The sequence below is a fragment of the Pinus tabuliformis genome, chromosome 4_2 (assembly GCF_031772625.1).
Source record: "Pinus tabuliformis cultivar Carrire ecotype Pingquan chromosome 4_2, CPIR1, whole genome shotgun sequence".
Taxonomy (NCBI): Eukaryota; Viridiplantae; Streptophyta; class Pinopsida; order Pinales; family Pinaceae; genus Pinus; species Pinus tabuliformis.
In genome coordinates this window covers 91494826-91508246 of record NC_142304.1, presented here as the reverse complement: position 1 = coordinate 91508246, position 13421 = coordinate 91494826, and positions in this window count along the sequence as shown.

The following is a 13421-nucleotide window of genomic DNA, read 5'->3' as shown; positions in this document are numbered from 1 at the left end:
TTATGTCGGAGTAATGATGTGTAGGATTTGGGGGTTGCATGATTCCTCAAACTTCACCATAGAGATGGTACCTTTAATGGAAGCAGCATGCAATAGCGAAATAATGGATTGGGGGAATATATTATCTGATAAGTTAGCAACAGCTATTCTTGAATTCAGAAACAAATCCCGCGTTACTGAAAGGTTCATTCCTCCATTTTACTTTAGTGCCTACATCTTAGATACTCTCTATTTTAACTCTGAATTCCCTATGTTCGGGTGGAGATGGACTCCACAGGACCCCATGCCCATTCATATCTATCACCAGAATTTGTGGAAAGCCCATTATAAGCACCACCTATATCAAATTTGCAATGGATTCATGTTACCCATTTACTATGCAATTTTGGACAAACCTGCTCCTAAGATTTCCTCACAAGCATAGATTGACTTGACAGCCTTAGGAAAATGGTTCGGAGAAGAAAAATTTAAATATGTAAGAGTTTTCGGAAGTCATGCCAGGCCTCACGTCCTCCCCTTGTATATACTCAACAAACTATTGGCTCAAGAGATAGCATATCAGCTTACATCAGAAGGAGTTACACAGACTCTGAGGAATAAAAAGAAGCAAGTCTAGCCTCCTTTTCCTCTAAGGTGTGGCGTTTATGCTCTGCATGAATACAAACATGCAGAGAAAGAAGCAGAAAAGATAAATGCACTGAATCTCACCACTCTTCCTAATAGATGATTTGATCCAAACAAAGTCGTCTATAATGCACTTGAACAAGCAAAACTCACTAAATTTGAACATAAAACAGACGAGTTTGATGACCTATTCTCCTCGGCCGAGTCATTATTTCAGGTTCAAGCGCTAGCAAAAATGAGATATCATGACGATGGGTTAGTATAATTTAACAGACTTAGAGAGCAGAGGTTGTAAACTCTGCCTCTAGATTTGTTAGCCACTGCCCCGATGACACAGTCAAGCGAACCTGAATAGCGACTCACCAACGAACCTCTTGCTACATCAGAAATTGCTGGAGAAGTCCAAACAAGAGAGCAGGAGGAACTCCAGAGGAAAGAATAGGAGGAAGCGCAGAGGAAAGAACAAGAGAGAATATGTGAAGAGGAACATAAAAGGTAGTAGCAACAGAGCAGCATGTGAATGTCGATACCCACATGGCCGTAGTAAAGCGACAACAGAAAAGGAGAAGGATTGATCAACCTTTCATGTTCCCTGAATAAACAGTGACAGCTAATGTGGTTTGGAAGGAGGAGTTTGATCCTTCTGATGACCTAACAAAATTGTCCCAATATGCTGGAGCCTATTCGGCGGCCACCATGGACAAGGCATCAGAAGTGAGTAATTTGTTAAAAGAAAGGGACCAAGCAATCGCTTCGCTACAATCACAGTGATCGGAGGCACAACAGAAAGCAAAATAATTAGAACAACAATTGTCCACACAACAACAGATAAATAATCAATTGAATAAGCAGTTGCATGAAGAGAAGCAAAGGATCGATTTGAGTGCAATTCAAAAGCAGAAAGAACTATCGGAGGCATTAGCAAAATTGAAAGTAATGAATGAACAGATGGTAAAGACAAAAGATGAGAAAATTGCTCAATTATCAGGTCAAATAGAGAAGTTCAAGAATATTCTGCAGCCTACTGATTTCAAAGTAGAAGCACTACAGATTAATAAGGCATTGGTAACACAAATAAGATTATTATGTCAGAAAATTGCTCAAGTGGAACCCCTGTGTGACATAACAACATCAATAATCGATAAATCAATCGATGCTAGACAAGACTTAGAGCAAGGCGATTAAACCTTGACAAATTTTCTTGATTGGCAGGACACTAATGAGGGACAGGAAGCAAATTTGCCTAAAATCCTAGAATCCCATAAAGAAATCTTATTTATGGAATGGCAGTCCCAGTTAATGAAGGCATAGAGAGAAGTTTCTAGATGCAAATTAGCCACAAGTAATTTGGTTGAATTAATTAATGATACTCTCTATTTATCTAATATGATCTCTCAGTGTACACCAGGTAAATTACTATCGGCTAAAACATTGGAGCAATCATGTTATCAAGAGCTGGAAAAGAACGGGAGATTGATCACAGGTATTAACAGTTTAACTTGGGACACCTATTGATTGTTCCTAGTAAAACCATACAGCCAGAGAGACGCCCTCAAGTGCCTAACAAATGCAATCGGGTGTATCATTCCCGATATACAAGATGCCACCTATGCTACTCAACTCAATTCTCGTCTCAGCCACCCTCAAGAAGTGGAACCAATGCTAGCGATATGCCAACTTAGGTCGAAAGGAAAATAGTCAAAGTGATGAATCATGCTACCGACTGCCAGATTACTATGGGGAAGATATTGAAGATCAAGTTGTACCAATTTAGTAGCATTTTAATTTTGTAGTTAGTTTAATTAAGTATTTATAGACCCTTTCAATGCATTGGAAAGGGTCATAAGTTTTCGTATATGACTTAAACCTGAAGTTGCACTACTGTAATTCAGGTATATTTTTTATAAAGACTGGGCCAATTATTTCAATTTTGATAATGAAGCTTTTATGTGGATGTGCACTACTGCCTTTATTTAAAAGTATTTCTAAGTCAGAAGAAGGAATTCGAATTGCGATTGATGTTGGGAATGATTTTCAGCTCAGATAGTACTACTATCTATGTCTGAATTCATTCTTTTTATGTGAATTATTATTTGATGACTCTTGCTATTATTGAATATATGCATGTGTTTTAACAGAATTGTTTATACTTTCCACTATTGGATGTTTACAACATGCTTTTCTTCTAATCATACATGTATAAGTAATATAAAAAGATAATTGTAACAATGTTTTATTAATTACTTTGTTCAACTATTTGAACAAAGCAATTATTATATGAATGAATGTCTATGTTTATTGAATAGAGTCATCTATATGCCTATTGATGAACAAAGATCATCAAACGTTGCACTTAAAATAGAAGCTTCCCAGGATAGAATAGTCATTTGTATTTTCACTTTTAGATTAAGTCATCCATTCATTATTATTTATTAGAAAACCAATCACTCATCCATCCACTTTTTATTCATTACTGGGAAACTGGTCCCATTATATCCAGTCAGAGCCACCATCCAAAACGTAAAAGGAGTTGTATTAAGGTCCGAACCGGGTGGTTATCCCCCAATGTTGATGCAAAGATTGTCGAAGCATCAACATACCCACAGGCTAATGGTCTGGTTGAAGCCATCAACAAAGTTCTAGTCATTATGATCCAACGAATCATTGGGATTCATAGTTTGAATTGGCATAACATGTTATTTTCAGTGCTTTGGGCGTATCGAACCTCAGTAAAAACATCAACTGGTTTCACTCCTTTCCAACTAGTTTACAGTTTAGAAGTTGTGTTACCCATTAAATGTGAAATCGCGTCATTGCAAATAGCCATAGAATTAATTCCAGCCACTTCCGAAGAGGAGAAACATTTGTTGTACTTGGCTCATCTAGATGAGAATAGACGTGATGCTGCACTAGCAATAGAAACTCATGCCAAACGTATTAAAGCTCAGTAGGATCAAAATGTTACACCTCATAATTTTTCGGAAGGAGACCTAGTCTTACTATACGATCAAGCAAATGATAAGCTAGGGGCCGGAAAATTCGTACCTATGTGGCATGGTCCTTATGTTGTTAAGCGAAAGCTGGCAAAAGGGGCCTATGAATTGGTATACTTTGATGGTGTCTCTTTAGGTAAGCCCAGAAATGGTCTTTATCTGAAGAGATATTATGCTTAAATTTGGGTGTTGAGATTTTAGTTAGATTAGTTTTATTTCTAACTGGTGTGTTTTAGATTAGAAAAGTGTGCTTAGTTTAAAGAGTCTTTTTGTCATTATTCCTGCTTATCTTGATTTTACTCTTGATATTGCAGATGTCGACGTCTCTTCAAACATACATTGGTTTCACTGATGGTGCTTGTCATAATACACGAAACATTTCTTCCGCAGCTTGGGTTATCTATTCACCCTCTGATGAGTTGGTATCTATGCATGGGGTAAGCCTCGGTCAAAAAACGAACAACATAGTAGAGTATAGTGCAGTGATTGAGTTATTATCTAAATCCATCTCATTTGGGATTTGGAGTTTGATTGTGAGGTTAGATTCTGAAATCGTTGTATTGCAGCTTAATAGAGTTTATGCCATTAGAAATCTGGTGTTATTGAGATTATTTTTGAGAGTTCATCTCTTGGAACGTGAATTTGACTATATTGAATATCAACATATTCCAAGATATTTAAATACATTAGCAGATGCAATTGCTTCTCAAATGTTAAGTAGACATTTGCAATAATCAAATAGTAAATTTAAAAACATTCCATAACATGTTTTACAAGATAGCCAGTAATAGTGATATAACATAGCATAGAAGTGTGTCAAATATACATCGTCTTCGATCATAGGTTGAAAAACACCTTATGATTTGCAAAAACGATAGTACAAAAAGAAAAAATGTCATATGTGTCTACAACAGGCAATAATCCTATCACTGGTGATGATCACGATAAGAAACCACTGTACGAGCCACCCTACAAAGGAACCTCCTGAAAGGTCCTGGGACCCTAATCACATACCGTTGTAGCCTAAGAGGAATGTGATCCGAATTTAAACAGGAACGCAACAAATTACAGAGATAACCATATACACAAAGATGCAGCGGAAATAATACTTCATTTCATTAATGGAAAATATTGAAATATGCTTACAACCAGAAATGGAAATAAACCAGCTAGGGCGATGGTAGCTTATCTCCGAGAAGAGATGTGATGGCTACATGCCTCTGAACTGTGTTACAATGAGGCTCGAAGGCCTATTTATTGTTGAGAAACAATGGAAAACCCTTAACATTCCGAAACCTAACCCTAGGAGATGAAACGCCAAACTGTGGGCCCCGTTTGGGGGTAAATTGGTACATCAACTTCCCGGGGTCGTAACTTTGGCATATGATCTCCGTTTGACGTGTACAATAGCTCATTCGAAAGATCTATCCGAGTACTATCATTGTTGGAATAGGAAACATCGGTCCATTCCATGGACCCATGTTGCCCCCGGATTCCCCAAAAAACGTCGTTTAGGGCCTCAAAATGGCTCCGGAAGTTCAGGACCCGAAAGACTGCTAAAAATAGTAAGTGGTGCTACAATTAAGGAAACTGAAAATGCTGAGAAAGACAATGGTGGGGGTCCAGGTGGACTTGGCAGGTGGCCACCAATATCCACCTGGATCATTCCTCCCCCCTTAGGAAGCAATGGTCCCCATTGCGTTGAGCTCCTCCATGAGATGAGGAAACTTCTGCTGAACTTGTTCCCTGGTGAGCCACTTGCCCTGCTGAAGGAGTTGGCTTGCTTTGATAACTCGATACAGTTGGATATTCTGTTGGCGAGTGTTCTTGTTCTGTGTTTCCATGATTCGATCAGTTGCAGCTTGTTCCATGCAATCTGGATTTAATTCTGTGGGTTTGAGCTATTCTACAATGTCGGATGTGTCTAGCAATGGTGGAAAGTATGGCCGAAGGCGGTCCACATTGAACACTGGGTGCAGGCCAAGGAATGGGGGAATGCTGAGCTCAAATGCATTGTCTCCCATAGCCTTAGTAATGGTGTAAGGACCATATCGTAGTGGTCTTAATTTCTGATAGGCTCCAGTAAGGCATTCCTTTTGCAAATGCAACTAGACTTTGTCGCCCACCTGAAACTTGTGTGGCACTCGGTGTTGATCATGTCGTTGCTTGTACTTGGAATTTGATTTCTCAATAATGTCATGGACCTGCTGGCGAATATGTTGGATGTGCTCAATGAAGCTGGTGGCCTTATCTATTTCGAACTGGACATGAGCTGAATTCATGTGAGTAGCTGCAAGGGGCATGGCCACATCAATGGGGCATAGTGGCTGGAATCCCAAACCCACCTGAAAAGGGCTATGGCCAGTGGAGCTGTGAAGAGCTCGGTTGTAGCTATGCTGAACATAGGGGAGACTCTCGTCCCATGTGCGTGGATGCTTTGAGTTATACATGCGCAGAATGTGCACAATCATCTTGTTGACAACCTTTGTCTGGCCATCAGTTTGAGGATGGAAGGCTGTGGAATTCGTGAGTTTGGTGTCCAGCATTGACTAGAGGCTGGACCAAAATGTGCTGAGAAACCGACTGTCCCGATCTGAGATGATAGACCATGGGATCCCAAAGTGTACCCACACTCGTGCAAAGAAGAGTTTAGCAGTGGCTTTTGCTGTGATATTCTTCTTGCAGGCCATCATAATGGCCATCTTCGAGAACCTGTCGACGACCACAAAAACACAGTCATTTCCATGCTTAGTGGAAAGAAGGCCTGACATGTAATCCATGGAGATGGATTCCCAAGGTCGACTAGGGGTACGCAACGGGGTATATAGGCCATGCTTCTTAATGGTCGATTTGGCAATGGCGCAGGCAGTACATGATCGGATGTACTTCCCAACATCCTGTCGAAGATTCGGCCAATAGAAATAATTTTGCAGTACTGCCACTGTTTTCTCGACCCCGAAATGCCTAGCAGCCCGACTGTAGTGTGCTTCCCAAATCATCTTGGCACGCTCGCTTGAAGGAACACAAAGGTGACCGAGGTGGCATAATAGGGCATCCTGGAGGTGAAAATTTGTAACATGCCGACCCTCCAAGAGTGTCTGGTATGTGTGGCCGAATTCTGGGTCGCTTTTGTAGAGAAGTGGCCAATCAGAAGTCTCGTTCCCACAAGAGTTGAGCACGGTGGTTAGCGCCATGATCGGTGGCCAACCGAGGCAATCTGCAACATTATTGGTGCTGCCCTTTTTATACTTGATATTCAAGTGAAACTGTTGCAGGTATGTAGACCACTTCTGATGGCGATCATTCTGCAATTTCCCTTGGGTCTGTATGAACTGCAGAGGTCGGTGGTCTGTGTGGATGACCGTTTCCTTTCCCAAAATGTAATGCTTCCATTGTCAGCAGGCCTGTACAATGGAATACATCTCTTTATCATAAGTGGGGTACTTCCGGACTGTGTCTGCAAGTGTTTCACTGTGATATGCCACTGGATGTCCATGTTGAGTAAGGACTACCCCAATATCATAGTCAGAGGCATCTGTCTCGACCTCAAATGGTTGTTGTAAATCTGGTAACGTGAGCACTGGTGCCATGCAGAGGCGATCCTTCAACTCCCTGAATGCCTTCTGTTGAGATGCAGACCAAAAGAATTTTTCTTTCGCCCCGCCCTTGGTGACTTGACTCAAGGGCCAAGAAATATTAGAAAACACCAACACAAACCTGCGGTAGAAGTTGGCAAGACCTAGAAAGCTGCGGAGCTCTGTTAGAGTGGTTGGAGAGGGCCAATCCCGAATGACTTGGATCTTGGCTGGATCGACATGCACCCCCTATTCATCAATGATGTATCCCAGATACTGAACCTGGGTCATGCCAAAAGTGCATTTCTCCAAATTGGCACATAGCTTGTGTTGCCGCAGTGTTTGGAGAACCTGTCGGATGTGGTGGAGGTGCTCTTCCCAACTCTGGCTGAAGATCAGAATGTCATCCAAGTATACTACTACAAAGGAGTTGGTGAATGGCCGCAAGATGTCATCCATTAGCCTCATAAAGGTTGCATGAGCATTCGTCAATCCGAAAGGCATGACCAACCATTCGAAGAGGCCCTCCTTGGATTTGAAGGCAGTCTTCCACACATTGGAGGGTTCGATTGGTACCTGGTGATATCCTGACTTTAGATCGATCTTGCTGAAATATTTCGCCCCCATTAGTTGGTCTAGGAGGTCATCAATCCGCGGGATCAAGTACCTATTACGGACAGTGATCTTGTTTAGCGCCCGATAGTCAATACAGAGTCTCCACGTCCCATCCTTCTTCTGTAACAACATGATCGGGCTCCCACAGGGCGATGAACTCGGACGGATGTGACCTTTCTGCAGGAGCTCCTGAATCTGCCTCTTGATTTCATTGTCCATTGGGTAGCGGCGCACCTGGGGTCAGATCTATGGAGTGCTTGACTTGACAGTGCAGAGGAACCCCTGCCGGGGAGGTGAAGATGTCCTCGTACTCCTCCACAACCTTGTCCATCTGTAGTTGTCATGTAGAGGGACCCCGTTTGGAGGCCGTGGCCACTGTCTTCTTCTTTCCTTGAGGGCGTATCATCAGGAAAACAAATTTCCTGGTTTTGGAAATGATCTTACTACATTGTTTTGCAGTAATCAAGGAGATGGCGGCAGGTGGTGCTACCTCTGGTATCCTGAACAACTTATTTTCCAATGTAATAATAACAGCACGGGGCCTTGATTCATACACAGCATGTCGCTTCCACAAGTATGGTTGTCCTAGTAATACATCACAAACTTCAAGGGGAGCAATGTCACACAATACCTCATCCGTGAAGGGCTTGATGTTGTATGGAAGGTGACACTGCTGGCTCACTCGAAGATCTCGTCCTTGGTGAAGCCACCCAATGGTGTATGGTTGTGGATGTGCTGTGGTCGGTAAGCCCAACCGCTTCACGACCTCTATCGAAATGAGGTTCTTTTGACTCCCGCTATCAACAATGAACTGTATCGGGGAACCCTTTACCCACATCTGGGAGTGGAAGAGACGCTCCTCCTCCTCTAGATCTTCGGGTTTATTTTTCTGGATCTTTGCGGTAGCAACAGTGGCACTGGGATCCGCATCAATGATCTGCTTCCCTTTTTCATACCCCTTATCGGGTTCTGACTCAGAGTCGGAACATGCATCTGATTCTGAAACCTTCAGCTCAACCACCAGTGACTGCTTGGCCCGACACTCACTTGTGTTGTGAGTGGAGCTCTTATGGAACTCGCACCATTTTCCAGTGTCCTTTCTCAGCTTCACGGCGCTGTTATTTGCTTGCAGCTTCGGCTGGTTGTCTTGGGCTGTCCCGCCTTGGCTTTGTCCTTTGTTCTGTGGCTTAGGGGCACCTTTCCCCTGCTTTGGATTCGCAGATCCAAATTCTCGCTTCTTTTGTTTAAACTTCTGCTTGACCTTGACGGCATATCGGTATGATGCGCCGAGCGAGGGGATGTTTAGGAATTGTATTTCTTCCTGGATGTACTTGTGCAAGCAGCCACGGTATTTGAGTATCAAGTGTTGCTCCGAATCCTTGATACCCAACTTTGTGTGAAGGGTATGGAAAAGATTGGTGAACTCCGGCACATGTTGGTCCCTTCCCTGCCGCAGTGTGGTCCACTTTATGTATTCATCCTCATAGCTTCCGACAGGGTAGTACTGCTCCTTGATGGCATCCCGGAACGAATCCTAGGTGGGTGCGGCTGAAAATAGTGAGCCAGTACTTTCATCCTTCTGCTCGCAGTAGGTTTCCCACCAGTCCTTGACGTGGGGGGCTGCTTTGAGAAGAGCAAAAACAATCTTTTCCCGACTCGAAAATTCAAGAACAGAAAAATAACCCTCTAGCAGATTTAACCATTTATCTACGGCATCTGCGTCTATTTGACCCTCGAATATGGGGATTTCAAAATTAACTTGTACCTTAAAGGGTGTGGCGTTTCCAGAGTAGCTACTGGAAGCCGATGCGTTGCTTCTGGGTAGCCGCTGAAGGATCTGGGCAAAGCTGTCCATCATCGCATTCCGTTGCCGCTCGAGGGCTTCTTCAAGCAAGATTTTGATGGGATCTCCTGCCCCCTCGTCTTTCTTCTCGTCCGCCATGGGAGGCCGTCGGGATTTGCGAGGCTGGTCTTGCAAAGGTTCAACCAGTTCAAGCCCTAACTCCTTATATCCCGACCTTGTTGGGGACATGCAAAGAAAAACAGAGAAACAGCAGACCGCTCTGATACCACTGATCCAGATTTAAACAGGAACGCAACAAATTACAGAGATAACCATATACACAAATATGCAGCGGAAATAATACTTCATTTCATTAATGGAAAATACTGAAATATGCTTACAACCAGAAATGGAAATAAACCAGCTAGGGCGATGGTAGCTTATCTCTGAGAAGAGATGTGATGGCTACATGCCTCTAAACTGTGTTACAATGAGGCTCGAAGGCCTATTTATTGTTGAGAAACAATGGAAAACCCTTAACATTCCAAAACCTAACCCTAGGAGATGAAACGCCAAACTGTGGGCCCCGTTTGGGGGTAAATTGGTACATCAACTTCCCGGGGTCGTAACTTTGGCATATGACCTCCGTTTGATGCGTACAATAGCTCATTAGAAAGATCTATCCGAGCACTATCATTGTTGGAACGGGCAACATCGGTCCATTCCATGGACCCATGTTGCCCCCAGATTCCCCAAAAAATGTCGTTTAGGGCCTCAAAACGGCTCCGGAAGTTCAGGACCCGAAAAACTACTAAAAATAGTAAGTGGTGCTACAATTAAGGAAACTGAAAATGCTGAGAAAGACAATGGTGGGGGTCCAGGTGGACTTGGCAGGTGGCCACCAATATCCACCTGGATCAGAATGTCATCTATGCTAGTCTCTGGAATGTCTGTTGTCAAATGCTCTAAATGGGTTTCCAATTCAACTAGGGTCTCTGTGGATTCGTCCTGTGGAGCTGGTACTGCTGCAGCTGGATATTTCGTCTCATAGGGTCGGAGAGTGGCTGGTCGTCGTGGACGTACATCTACATTTGAAAATTTTACTATCAGTTTTGGGACGATTTAAAAACAAACAAAAAAAATTAAATTAGAAAATGTTGAAAATGATTTGACCTGAGTCATCCCATTGCTCTCCTGGCGGAAGAGCCATGTCTGGGTCTACACGATAATCCATCCCATCATAAGGAAAATCCTGAATCGCAAAAACTTGGTTCTCTAACCAACGAAAATACTCAAGAGGAAATCGAACAACCTTTGAACCCTCCTCAGGATGACGGGCCATAACTGCAACCCAACGCATCAGCTTGGGCTCTCGCGGAAGTCCAGCTTCAATGGAAAGATGTTGTGGGACCAACATCGGGACCCTCTCTAGACCAAAGCTCACAACTAAGAAACCATATCCAAAGTTTTTCAGTTGTTCGTTCTTTGCTCTAGTCAGTTGGCCTTTTACATTAGCCAACACAGCTTCACACCAGTTGAAGACGGTGCCTCAAAAACAGTCTACTGTCATCCGCATTTGGGATCTGGTGGCCATACACAGTGCTACGCTTCCGCAGAGTCTGGTGACATCAAATGAAATCACTTTAAGTTCAGGATGGGAGATGGTTTTAAATTCAATCCCTTTGTCCTTGGTTTTGTCATTACAAAACTCTAGCTAGAGGCTATCGACAGATTGGCCACCTGGTCTAGTCCCGACTAGGGTAAATTGCTCACCTCTCTTGGGAAAACTAATCAAAAAGTAAATGTCCTCTGGATCCATTTCGAGCTGGTGGCCACCAATAATGAAACACTGGTCCTGTACATTCCACCTGTCCACCAACCACTGCAGAAAGTCTACTTGGGCCCTCATGCCAGGTATGGCCTAGAATTTAAATAACCCGCATGCCTTTAATGCATCGATTAAAGGTTGATGATTAATTTCGGCAAGATCCACATCTTCATTCTTCCGTTCCCGCCAACTAAGCATGGTATATATCCTACATTGAAAGAAAAGGCGGATTAGAACATTTTAAATCAAAGTTTTTTGGCGGAAATTGAAGAATTTGGAATTATAAAATCTATGCTGTAGGGGCCACACTCTCCAGTTAGAGACAGTGCGTAGGTCCCCACTCTGGCCGAACAGCAGGTGCGAGCCCTTGGATCTTTCCTGTGTAGGAAAAATTCGAGGTCTGTAGGTTTCGCATGTTTCGCTTGCGGACCCCCGCGAGCAGACTTTTAAACAAAATTATTCCTAAAAATCAAAATAGAAACCTAAAAACAAAATTTAAACAGTTGAAATGTAAGAGTAAAGTGATGTGGATTACCTGGAGGTGATGGTGTTTGATTCCAACGGACGGATTTTTTGCAATCTTCACGGGAAGTTTCTTACCCAAAAGCTCTCTTTCTCACTCTGAAGTCAAACGGTAAAAATGAATTTACAAAAGCCCTTTTTATAAGCTTTTTTGAATAAATGATTTTTCATTTTTTTATTTTTCACTTTAAAGAGGTAACTTTTGAAGCATTTTTATTTATTTTAAACAGGTATGAGTAATGTTTGAGTTTTTGCGCAGAATATCGGATTTTTCGGGCAAAATTGATCATTTTCAACAAAAACATTAGAGTCATCTTTAAGCTCTTTTCTGACTCCTAAAATATGAAAAGATTTCCGAGTTTTTCTTTTTAAGCTCGTTAAAACGGAATTAAAAGGACGGTCCAATTACAACTCTTTTCTGACCGTATAAACATGAAAAGATTGCCAGATTTTTGTCGTTTCAAATTCGATATTCGTTATAAAACGACGTGTCGTTGATCACTTTTTTACTTTTTCAGATTAGAGACATTAATTATGAAAAGTACTCCTTGATCGTAATGGTCAAGTGGTTCTCTCAAGTATTATTTTATACTTTTTCGAGCTTGGGAGACAAAAATTTATGAAAAAGGACAACCATGGAGTTTTCTTAAGTTTTTATTCTGACTCCCTAAAATTGAAAAACGTCGAGTTTCTCCTATACTGGACTCGTTAAAATTTAACAGTAAAGGACCATTCAATTACAAATAGGAACAGACCACTCCTTCTTAGGGTTCGAATTTAAACTAAGTTGGACTCATTCGAAGGATGAGCTTATAATAAAGCAAAAGTTATCCTTCTCAAGCTTGTCAAAAATAAAGAGGTACTTCCCAGAAATGGTGGGGGAAAAGAAAGGAAAATGAACTTGTTTGTTATACTTTGTGTCTCAGAAAAGCATTCAACCACTCTTGAACACGACCCTTTTTGTTCACCTGGGTTGGGAAATCCTTTGCCTATCAGTTAATCAAACCATATTGAAAGTCTTCAGCTGGTTTCTGGGTATTAGCTTTGGGTCAATTGTCACCAAACCATCTGCAGTGTCGTTATGTGTTCAAGAGGTCAGTGCAAATAAACCATTCATCTGCAAAATATCTGTCATCCATCATGACCATCCCTGAGTCAATCCTTGCAACTATATTTCTTCAGAATTGATCTATGATTTCATGTTGTGGGCTTACCTACGACGGATCACTTTCTATCGACTTCGGTTCATTATCTAGGAAGATGATCTAGAAATTGTCAGTACCCTGGGATCTGCATGCCTTAATGGCAGGTTTCTCGCCTTTGACGATAGGTTGAATCATTGACCTTCTATCAAAGGATTCCGTGACATGTTCAACATCAACACATCTATTCACATTTCATGGATTGTACTGAGTACTTTGAGAGCCATTGACATTATTGGTGGTTTCTCTCACACTTGTTAACAGTTTACATCATTGACT